General features: G+C 40.9%; 2 long non-coding RNA genes across 2 annotated transcripts; one reads left to right on the plus strand and one right to left on the minus strand.

Annotated features, from left to right (window-relative positions):
- The first annotated feature begins 1,253 nt into the window (after nt 1-1,253).
- Nucleotides 1,254-3,122, plus strand: LOC120289488. Its single transcript, XR_005547504.1, has 2 exons — nt 1,254-1,696; nt 2,646-3,122. It is a non-coding gene; the product is annotated as an uncharacterized LOC120289488 (long non-coding RNA).
- Nucleotides 3,123-3,295: 173 nt separating this feature from the next.
- LOC120289502 lies at nt 3,296-5,228 on the minus strand. Its single transcript, XR_005547516.1, has 2 exons — nt 4,797-5,228; nt 3,296-3,813 (listed from the first exon to the last, which is right to left on the minus strand). It is a non-coding gene; the product is annotated as an uncharacterized LOC120289502 (long non-coding RNA).
- Nucleotides 5,229-12,540: the final 7,312 nt, after the last annotated feature.

Consider the following 12,540-nt stretch of genomic DNA (forward strand, 5'->3'; position numbering starts at 1 on the left):
ATCTCATAAAAGATGTATAACAATCTCATCCTAGACTAAATTCTCGAAAGGAGTACTCAAAGTAATCACACAAGATGATGATCATTTGAATGTAAGTGTTGACTTATGAATAATGCAACAAGACTTCTCCCATCCAACATAGGGCTTCGGATGTCATAAGACCATTGCTACCGCCGTCACATGGTTACCATGGCTGCGAGCCTTGTAGATAGTGAGTCACTGCGAGGTAATGGTCATCATCTCATGAGCCATAAGCGCGACAGTCTTTGTGTGTTAGGTCAAAGAAAAGGCCATTACAAAGAGACAATCATGCTCTGGCTCTCCAAGCCTCAAGCCACGGCAACCAACAACCATCATGTGGTAGTTGCCTTTGCCGTGGCAGTAACCTCCTACTACCTCCTACTACGGTGGGAGAAAATATTCAGTGGTTGCTAACCACCACATCATCTGCATGCGTGGCACATGTGGCACGCGTGATCCATTAAAATGATGACACGTGTCGAGTAAGCTGGAAATTAAAAGAAGAAAAAATGAGAACTCTACAGGCGGCTTGGAAGCTCTCTCCTCATTAATTACGCAGTGCTCTCTCTCCTCTTTGCGTCTTTCCCCCGCTCTCTCTCTCTCCTCCTTTATTTCATATTTCGTTCGAGACCCCTCCCTCCTCTATGGCCCTGCATGTTTTCATTTCTGAAAAGTGTTCCTAGAACACTTTTTTTTGTTTTTGTTCTCGGAACACAAAAAGAACAGAAATGAGAAACAAAAAAAGTTATTTCTTGTTCCAGAAACAATTTTGAAGAAACGCTTCTTCTCCTCTCTCTCTTCTCTTTTCTTCTTCTTTTCTTCTTCTTTTTTTCTTCTTTTTCTTTGGCGGTCGCCGGCCTCGACCATGGCCGGCGACCGCCGTCGAGGGCCGGCGACGCCATCGAGGGTCGGCGACCTTGCCGGAGCGTCGCCGGCCCCGGCGAGGCTACCGGCCGAAAGAAGAAAAAATAAAAATAAAGGAAAAAATAAAAAATAAAATAAAAATATTAAAAAATTAAAAGAAACAAAAATAAAATAAAATTTACCAAACGTGTGTTTCGTCCATTTTTTATTTCCCGAACAAGTTTACCAAACGTGTTTTTTTTATTCAAAAATTGTTCTTTGAACAAAAACACTTTTTTCTATTTATGTTATTTGGAAAAAAAAAAAAAAAATGTTACCAAACGCGCCCTATTTCTCCTCCTCTCTGTCTCGAAAATCCGACGACCACCGGTAGACGCTCTCTTTCAGTTGCTGGAAACGACGGAGGCTTGGTGGCGTTGGGTCGAAGGCTCTATGGCACGAGCTTCTTTCTGAAGAAGGGGTCGTCGGAGAAAAACAGACACGAATGTTGGCGTCCCTGTCGACGTCGTCGTCGTCCTCCGTACTGGCATTGTCATCTTCTTGGTTGCCCACACGCCAATTTCGTCTCTCCCATTCCTCCTCCTCCTATGCAGATGCTGCCTCCGTCCATTGAGATGATAAGTTTGAGCATCACCCATCAACAAGCCCTTTATTCTTGCCTAGTGTTTAAAATTTGTTGCCCTTACTGTTGGGACGATTTGTTGCCCTTGATTCCAGGCAACGAACATTCCAGTTCCGGATCCTTTTTCCTCGCCGCCGTCAAACGTCGTTCGGCTTTGCTGGTTGCCATTAGCCTTTGGGTCTAGGGAGGGTACAAAACCATCCCCGTTCTTCTCTGTTTTATGTCCGGAAACATTGAAGAGGCAATACCGTGCTTGATTGTTGTTCATAGTTTGATTAAAACATTGCCTTCGGTTTGAATATGAGACCTGTGTTGACGATGCACATGACCTGTTCGATAAATTGTTCATGAGATGTATTTGCAAAACGATGCTTTCTATTGTCGAATCCAAAGATTAATTGTTGTAGTTTGCATGTTATAAACTGATTAGTGGTCATTTGGAGTAATTTTCATGAAATTTTTGTCATGAGATTCTCCTCTTTTCCCCCCCTTTTTGAGAACGGAGAAAACATTGACACCAATTTAGCTTTAAGCATTTTCATGAGCATTTTATTTCATCATGTTTTTATGATCATGCGGAACTTCTATAACCTAACAAAAGATTGCAAGAATGGAATTAATTCATGCTAAGCAGGTTGGAGAATTGCTTCTTCTTTTCGTTGTTTCATATCTTTTGCTATGCCTTTCATCTTTCAATCCTTCTTCTGAGAGAGAAGGTTGAGTTCATCTTAGCTCATCTTACATGTACCTGTTATTTCATATAGTTGCTGAAATTCAATACCATAAATTTGCTGAATCTGTTTGTACTATTCTTCGGCTTCATGCAATTTCCCTGTTCTTGGAAATTCCAAGTTGTTGAATGCTTGAAAGCACTTGCCTCTCTGTATCTATTATCTGTTCTTCATCTGAAGCATGTGCACTTTCTGACTTTTCCTGAATGTACATCATGTACTCCAATTATGCTAATTAAAGTGAGAGAAGTAGAAACAGGATGTGCTAAAATCCTAGTAGGTTACAACGAAATTGATGTGGGAAGAGAGGGCATTTTTCAACTGGAAGACTCCCCAAATGGGAAATTATCACCTCATATTTGCCCTGATAATTTTATGTTAAATGCTGTATATGGGGTGTCTCAAAGGCCCCCCATTACAAATCTGGCAGTTCTAGAGAAGCATGTGGTGGCCGGTAATGCAGAACTCAGCAAGATTGACTGTTCCCCGAGGGCCGAGTATAGCATGTAGCAATGCAAAGGCTATTGAGTGGGATGCTGCATGGTTGAATAACGTTGATCCTTTTGGTAGGGCTGCAGTCAGGGTTCACCTTTCACCTTTTGACAAGCATGTGACGGCCAGTAATGCCGGAATGATGCATTCGGAAATTGGAGGGGGCGCAAAGAGTATGATGGAATTTAATGCTCCGGGACTGGCAATCCAGAACTAGAATTTGCTTTTCTATGGATGGTAGTACTACGCCACCTTCATTTTGCAAGCTTTACTAGTCAACTCATGTCAACATTATGTAAATAGTTGTGTTCTAGTGATTTTTCCTATATATATGTGCTTGTGTGGTTATTGTTAAGCAAAATTAAGAGAAGAAACTAGATCCAGCTTGTAAATTCCAGTCCTACCAAAATCATCAGGCTCAAAAGTCTCACACCATGAAATTGTGCAACAGAATATATGGTTCTTTCATCATAAAAAGGATGATCTGCCAAAATCCAGCATAACCTAACTAGTTAACTAGGTAGATGCTATGGAAAAAAAAAAAAAAAAAAACACTAGGTAAATGCTAAGTAGAAATGAGCCACCTTAATTCCGAGCAAAAGCAATATGCTTTTTAGTCGTCTTTACATGACAAAGGAGACATTTTCATATTCACACTCTCCCATAGAATTGTCAGGGGAGGCAGAGAAGTAAATTGTTACAATTGCCAGTAAGCGTACATTATAGCAAGTGAAAAATTAGTAAAGCAAAGTCCTAATAAAAAAGTTGGTTCTAAGTATTAGGCAAGCCGGGAAGGCGCTGATGGTTGCCATCAGCATAACGATCTGGGCAAGCTCTTTACTTTGGGCTTAGTTTGCCGTAGTAGATAGAAGTGTGTCTGTCTTTCCGCAAAGCCAAGAGCATTGTTATGTCAAGAAGATATGCTGGCGTTGATGGACTATGCATGTCTTAAGTACTTCATCTACAGGTCTCATCTGCTCTAGGTATTTGCCTAGATATGCAATTCTGCTCATCGGCACTGTCTCGCCATAACAGTTTTTGGTGACTGTGCTAGCTTTTGTTCCAGCGCTCCATTCAGCCAAGCTGTAGATGTCATACAATCACTTGATCAATCACGTTTGTTACTCAGAGAAAATCTCAGTGTTATTTTAGTTTTCAAACTAAGTCTATCTAAAACCAACCCTGGGAGATAACAGTAGTGTAAAGTCACAATCATGCCTCCCCTTCTTATGCACCATGTGTATTACCACCAAAAGCAGCATAGAGAACACAACAAGACACGATATGGTATGGCAATTTTACCACCAGTAGACAAGTTGCCATTTGCCCAAAATAGAGGATAGGCAAAGAAGGTACAGCACATAGGATTGAAAGACAAAAGGCATAGCAAGAGATATGAAACAACAAAAAGAAGAAGCAATAAGAGTGTTCTCCAACCTGGTCAGCATGCATTAGTTCCATTCTTGCAATCTTTTGTTAGGTTATAGAAGTTCCGCATGATCATAAAAACATGATGAAATAAAATGCTCATGAAAATGCTTAAAGCTAAACTAGTGTGAATGTTTTCTCCGTTCTCAAAAAAGGGGGAAAAAGACAAAAGAGAATCTCTTGACCACTAACCTGTTTATAACATGCAAACTACAACGATTAACCTTTGGATTCGACGATAGAAAGTATTGTTTTGCAAATACATCTCATGAACAATTTATCGAACAGGTCATGTGCACCGTCAACACAGGTCTCACATTCAAACGAAGGCAATGTTTTAATCCAAACTATGATTATGAACAACAATCAAGCACGGTATTGCCTCTTCAACGTTTCCGGACACAAAACAGAAAAGAACGGGGATGGTTTTGTACCCACCCTAGACCCATGGCTAACAACAACTGGCAAAGGCGAGCAACGTTCGACAGCAGCGACGAAAAAGATCTGGAACTGGAACATTTGTCTTTTTCCGCTCAAGCATTTTTCTCTCTCTAGGATGCCCAAAATCAATGGCAACTAATCGTCCCAACAGTAAGGGCAGCAAATTTTAAGCAGTAGGCAAGAGGAAAGGGCTTTACCGATGGGTGATGCTCAAACTAATCATCTCAATGGATGGCGGCAGCATCCGCATAGGAGAGACGGAATTGGCGTGCGGGTTACGACGTGCCAGTACGGAGGACGACGACGACGTCGACAGGGAGTTCGACTTCGTTCTCTTCTGGGTCGGCCGGCTAGTGTAACGACTGCACAGACGCCAACATTCTTGTCTATTTCTCTCCGATGACCCCTTCCTTCAGAGGGAAGCTCGTGCCATAGAGCCCTCCGACCCAATGCCACCAAGCCTCCGTCGTTTCCCAGCAATTGAAAGCCCGGAGGTGGTCGTCGGATTTTTCGATACGGAGAGAGAGGAGAGGAGAGGTAGAGGAGGAAGGGGTCTCGAACGAAATTTGAAATAAAGGAGAGAGAGAGAGAGAGCGGGGGAGAAAGACGCAAAGAGGAGAGAGCTTCACGCAAACAAGCCGCCTGCAAAGTTCTCATTTTTTCTTCTTTTAATTTCCAACTCACTCGACACGTGTCATCATTTTAATGACACGCGTGCCACGCGTGTGCAGATGATGTGGTGGTTAGCAACCGCTGTATATTTTCTCCTAAGGTGAGATGGTTGCTAGATTCTACAGTTAATTATTTCTCTTTGGGGGTGGAAATGAGGGCATTTTGGAGGCAAGCATAGTGACATTTAAAATTGGGCCTAGTGAGCCGAGTCCAGATGTTCAAGGACCATCTCAAGTGAGACGGGCCTTCCAGTACAACCGTGCCATTCGGGCTGTTCACGACCTAAGTCCAGCACACCCAAGAAAACCACAATAAACCTTTTCTAAAATGAAAAATTCAATTTTTTTCAAATTGAGTTCCAAGAAATCCAATCATTGAAATTGAGGATTTCAAACTCATGGTACACAGAATGGAATTCCGTCAATGGTTTAGTAGCAATAACCATCCCATAGCGATGGTCTACATCACTGGAGAAGTACTCTACAACTCACAACACACCCCGCCTTTTCACTCAGTTTCCCAAACGGCCTTCCTAACCCAACCGGTCCCGTTCACACCGAGGAAGAACCCTTCTTCCTTCACCAGCCAGAGCACCCGGCCCCGCCCCGCGTCGCGGCGGGGCTGGAACGCATGCCATGCCGCGAACATCCTTGTCCACACCACCTCGCACCGGTACAGTGCCTTCTCCGTGGCCGCCCAGCTGCATCCCCGCCCCACGCTCAGTGCCTGGTCGATCACGGCGGCGGCCGAGCCATCGCGCTTGCAGCGGATCTGCATGGCTTGTGTGCCGTTCGGCAGTGCGCTCACCACGCTGACCACGGGCTCGTCGACCATCGCCTCTTCGGTGTTTCCTGAAAGTTTCCTCGCGCTTGCGTACGACGCTGTTAACAAGACTAGAAGGAGGAGAGAAACGCGCAGAGAAGTCATGGTTGCTTTTCTCTTGTTTTCTTCTCTTGCGTTTTGATCGATTCGGCTTTCATATATATATATATATATATATAATACGAAGAGCAATCAAAGAACATGGTGCCGGAAATTGAGGCGATTGCAGGGGCACGTTCCGTAGAGGTGTGGATAACTGCACGTTCAAAAGGGGACATGACTACTAAAGTATTTATTTGCTTATCTTTGTATAATTTTTTTTCTTTTTTTTTTGTATATTATATGGATTGAGGATTGCTTTAATATTCCGAGGTATTTAAAAAAAATGAAAAAATGACAAAGTAATTATCGAACTTTAGCTCAATGTGCAATATGGTCCATGAACTTTTAATTTATTCAATTTAATCAATGAATTGTAGATCAATATGCAATGTGATCTATAAACTTTCAATTTGTTTAATATAGTCTTTAAATTTTTAGATTAGACACCAAATTGAATTTATACTAAAAGTCCAATGCTATATTGAACAAATTAAAAGTTAAAGGATCATATTGTAAATCAAGATAAAGTTCGATAAACAAATTGAACAAAATAAAAGTTTAGAACCATGCATATTGGGTCAAAGTTTATGAACTATTTTTATCATTACCTCAAAAAAAAAAAAATTATATCAACTTTGACCCTTTTTCATACTAAAGGAATAATAATAATAATTTGTGGTATTCTCATCAGGGTGGTGCATAAACATAGTTATAATTCGTGATGATATGTTTATAAGTTGTTTGCTTTTGTTGGTCGATATAACTTTGGTTCCGGATTGAAATGGTACCTTTTCTTTTCAAGAAAAGTTAAACAATGATTGGTGCAATTAGGAATCGATTACATCGGTTTTATTTGGTCACAACCGTGATCTGCGGGTTGATTGATTTTTCTTTCCAAGTCCAATGTGTGAATGCTAGTAAACCATTTCGGCTGGGTGGGTAGGTGTTACATTTCATTACCTACTTTCAACTCCCGCACCCTCCTTTTTTTGGGTTCCTTTTTGTTTTCTGATGTACTTTGGTTTGTCCTTTCTATTTAATTATAAAAAATTCATATCCCCATTTTCATGGTAGGCTTAAAGAAAAGAATTCATAAGAACGACTTGATAAGTATTTATTTTTAAAAATAATTTTTTATCATAAATGATTTTTTTTTCTGCTCCTGATAACAATTTTTGGACAAAAGAACATATTTGGTAACTGCAAAAAATTTCTATTCTCGGATAGAAATACGTTTGGTAGGATTCTTAAATTTACCTTTAGTTTCTTTTAATTTTTTTATTATGTTTCTCTTTTTATTTATTATTTTTCCTTTTCTCTTCTTCTTCCTCCTTCTTTGTGACCGGTTGCCGACCGCCATGGTCGGCGATCGGGTGAGCAAGGTCTAGCGAGTTCTTTGGAGGCTCGCTTGGCCATAGCGAGCCTCGGCCTCACTAGATCCGGGTGAGGCCAAGCCTCGCTAGTGGCTAGGCGAGGCTCAACCTCACTCAAGCGATGCAAGATTGGCCTCGCCTAGATCTTATGAGCTCGAGGCTTGTTGTAGCTAGGCAAGCCTCGGTGATCTCGCCAAATCTCGCCCGATCGTTACCGCCATTGCCGGCGGCGATGGCAATGGCCGGCAAAGTGGCCGCCCTTGGACTTTTCGAGGGGCGGTGAGATTGGGTCAAGGCTCGGCCTCGCCATGGCTAGGCAAGGCTGCGACCCCGTCGGCTTTGTCGCCGGGAGGCGGCGACCGGCCAAAAGAAGAAAAAAAAAAAATAAAGGAAAAAAAAAAAGGAAAAATTAAAAAATTAAAAGAAATAAAAAAGAATATAAATTTACCAAACGTGTTTCTATTCATTTTTTATTCTCGGAACAAATTTACCAAATGCGTCTTTCTAGTCAAAAATTGTTCCCGGAATAGAAATAGTTTTTCTATTTTGTTCCCTAAAACAATTTTTGAACAGAAACGTTACCAAACGCGCCATTTGTTTACTAACTTACCAATGTTTATTTTTAGAAATTACCAAAATCTTTGAATTTACTAATTATCATATGAATTACAATCTTAAATTAAATTGATTACCAACCTTTGTCAAATTAAGTTATGAACTAGTCTTGGATTACCATCTCTCATTCGATTTACTTATCAACATTTTATTATTTATTCTAACTGAGCAACTCTTCTATTGAATTACCTTTTTGATTCCTCTTGATTAGCAACCTTTCACACTTAGGTTCTGTTTGGTAATCATCCATAAAACAACTAATTCTATTCTTTTGTGCTCTGGAACAAAAAAAGAACATAAATCATTTTGGTAAAATTTTTGTTATTGGAAATAAATTTAGAAAAAGAATAAAAAAGTTACTTCTTGTTCTCGGATACCCAAACCCCTACGGTGCTAAAAGTTGACACAAAGAAATATTTAAATGCCAAAAGTTACAAAAGTGACACTTAAGTGTTAAAATCGGAGCAAAATTGATCACTTAAGTGTTACTGGTGAGAAAATCCGACCAAAACACTGACGTGGCAATTTTCCGACGAGTTGCGCGCAAAACGACATCATTTCGTATGCCGATATGGCTAAACAGTGTCAAAACGACATCATTTTGGTATAATTCGAATTTTAATATAATAATTAATTAAATTAAATTTAAAAATTAATTAATTAATTAATTAAAAAAGAAAATTAAATTTTGGGGGGGGGGAGGAGGAGGAGGGGCGGTTGGCGACGGCAATGAGGGCTAAGCCCTCGCCGCCGACTCCGCCTCCCTTCTATCACCGAGGAGGTGGGGAGTGTCGGCCGGGGTCGCCTGAACCAAGGTTGGGTTTAGGGATACTTTGATCACGGGAGTTTCCTCACGAGATCGCGAGCTCTCCCAAGCTCGTACCTCGCGCGACAGTGGATTTATTTATACGATTTAGGTATTTAACAACCTAAAAAATAGACAGGAGTTGCCACTAGCCTCATTTTGGGGGTCGGCTAGAAACCCAATCGAGGGTCGGGAGTGTTCCCTCAATTCCTACGTAACCAGATATCTAGGTTCGGGGACTTGGATTACGCTAATATTGCTATTAGCGCCCTTTTGGCACCTAAACAGTATGTTGTATTTTTCCTAACATGTCCATGCGTTTCTTTTTATATTTTCGGGATCATCAATTCTAGGTTAAGTGATCATGCGCAGTGGATTACTTTCATTATATTATATTCCTAAGAAATAAAAGGAAAACAAACAATGAAAATGAAATTGCAGGACATAAGTAAACAATCAAGAAAAGCAATAAAACTTAATCATGCAATTCAAAAAATATAAAAGAGAAAACAATTGGGAAAGAAAGGAAACCTGCAACTCGTCGGGTTTTATACAATGCATGGAACCCGAGACATATGTCGGGAAAACAAATAGTACATAACAACGGTCGAAATGGACATCGACCTCCACCATCTTCATGCAAAGGTCCATCTTTGGGGCCCTAATCTAAACCTAATCTAAGAAATCTGGATGACTAAATGCATACAAATGAAAGAAACAATCATCACGTATCAAAACAATCAAAAGCAAGACATTTTTTATGTTCACAGATGGTGGTTAAAGTCACGAAGTCCCTAAGTCAAGTTCTATGCGACATCCCAAAGGCACTTACATTATCCTGCATCGCACCTAAGTCATTTATCTAACAATCACATGTGAAGCATATTAATTGACATGCATTTAGGCCATACGATCCTGATTCTTAAATCAATTCAAACCAATGAGTGAACCAACTAAGGATCACTTATTCAAACACATGCACCATTGAATTTGCTCAACACATGTATTCAAGTGGAATGAAGCAGTCAATATGTAACCCACATGATACCTAAAACCGTTTTATAGACAATTGACAAAGGACATCATTTTAAAAGATTTGATGAAAAGGGAGATATCAGTTCATCAAGTCAGGGAATGTATCTAGTCATCAAGGCAAGCTTAGGTGCATCATGGGCACAACTTATCAAGCTTCAAAGACGTTCTAAACATGTTTCAAACCTCAAATAGCATTGATGTCAAGCCAAAAGCATGATTCAGAAATTTGGAAATACAACATGAAAACTTGGAAATTTTATGCATCGCGAACCACATCATTTAGTAAGTGACACAATTGGGATGTAAGAACACAACGTTTCATAGACACCGAAGCATAAGAGAACAGAAACTTTTGAAAGCAAAGGCATATAATACATGGCAGCAAAATCTTGCGAACTGATAAAATCCCACCCAGGTTATATGGTAGCAAAGGAAATTTGCTTCTTTGTACTGCAAAAAGCTTTGCTATCTAATATCAATTAACACAGCAAATGCACACATGAACAACAAACATCAAATGCATGATCGAACAATTCCACATACCAGGGCATATAAACAGCAAGCATACACAGAATAGACATAATCTGTAACATAACACATTGATACGAACACAACAATTTTCCAGAATTACTCCCTAACTTTTAAAGAAGGTTTCATGTGGCTAATGATATCGGATCAGGGTGTGTTATAGCTTGTTGGAAAGCTAGTCGAACCATCTTCAACTCTCATGAAGGCATCAAACACAGAAAACCACAGCAACCAGCTCGTATCAGGTCATTTGTACAAAAGGTCATCCAAAACAGAGAACCAATCAGAACAGCAAAATTTCAAACAAAGTCAGGGATATTCTAGATATATTCGACCTGGGTAAATGATCTTCAATTATCACAAAATTTTTATTTGATATAGATTGGAACCTAATGAACAACTTTCATTTAGGCATCAACTTTAGAATCTAATCACAAAAAATCATGTGAAAATGGCAAACAACACAGGTCACTAAAGTAGAGCATGAAAACATAACACTTAATCATTTACAAATTGTAGCTTCGTTTGTAACAATTGTCGAATCTAGTAAATGATGACCAAATCCAAGAGCTCACGGCATCCATTACAAAATATCAAGAACGAAGCAAGCCTCGAGCACAGTACAAAAGGACAGCAAGCCTCGAGCACAGTAAAGACTATGAACGTGCGTTTAGCTTAGGCATTTCATCGAACGCTAAATAGGCGCAAGAAAAATAGGGAGCACCGAGACTGAGCTTGAGTAGGGATTCAAAAACAATAAACACCCAAGACCTTGCAATCGCAGCATGCATATAGATAAGGCCAAAACTCGCATGAACCAGACAACATCATCAAGAAAACTCTCCCTTTTTTAATCACAAGGCTGTAGTACCTACCAGCAATGAAATGGTTGAAGCTTACCTTGACTGAATAGGCGAAGGATCAGAAGCTGTCGCTGTCACCGTTGCCGTTGACGACGCTGTTTGAGCCCTAAACTTCAAGCTCCTCGACCGACCGTTCCAGCGGGTCAGATAGGGTGCGTGAGAGAGCGATCGAGAGGGAGAAAGCGTTCAAGTCAGAGGGAGTGAACGGGAGAGAGAAACCGGATACCAAAAACTCAGCAGATCGAGAGAGAGAAAAAGAGCTCACCGTCGAGCAAACGACAGAGCCAAGAGAGAAACGGTTAAACGTCCTATCGTCACCGCCGATATCGTCAATCGGTCTCGGAACTCAATCCTTGGAGCTGAACTAGAACCCCAGATCTAGAGAGAGAATGAACGATCGAGAGAGAGTCCGATCCGGCGAGCTCCCGCACCTCTGATCACGCCAATTAAGGAAAACCCTAATCGATCGAGCTCCAACCGAGAGGAAGCACTGATCTCCGACCGCCGATGTCACCGCCTTCGGATCCCTACCCTCAGAACCGAACTGATATCTTCGACAGCTTGGCGCGATTCCGAGTCTCGCACCACGAGTTCCTTGATCAACAGTTGTTCGTCTTCTAGAGTTGATCGGGAGAGAGAGAGTCTCCAATCATGAGGATGCTGGATCCGGCACGCTACTTCTCAAGAGGAGCACCGCGAGACTTGGAGGCGATCGTCGAGGGAGGGAGCGGAGCCATGGCCGGCGCCGGAGGGTTCTTTGTCGGCTTCCAATATCGGGAAGAAATCGAGAGAGAGAGAGAGAGAAGGTTGTTACCGCCAAAGAGAGGGAGTGTGTGAGTCCGTTCGGTCCTTTTTCAGAGGGAGAACCGTGAGAGAGAATTCGCGCGCGAAAAAAATGAGCCTACCCCTCGTCCACGTTTTCCCTTTTTCTTTTTGTTCTCTTTTTTTTTCGTTTTCTTAAAAAAAAAAAAAAAAAAAATTATGTTTTCATTTCATTTTTTTTCATTTCATTTCATTTTTTTATATTTTTGCAAAACTTTTATTTAAAATATCAACGAAAATTTCGGATGTCAACAAGAATGTAGCGTGATAGATCATGCTTGAGAGTATTCACATCATCATTGAT

The sequence above is a fragment of the Eucalyptus grandis genome, chromosome 11 (genome assembly GCF_016545825.1).
Source record: "Eucalyptus grandis isolate ANBG69807.140 chromosome 11, ASM1654582v1, whole genome shotgun sequence".
In the NCBI taxonomy this organism is placed as follows: domain Eukaryota; kingdom Viridiplantae; phylum Streptophyta; class Magnoliopsida; order Myrtales; family Myrtaceae; genus Eucalyptus; species Eucalyptus grandis.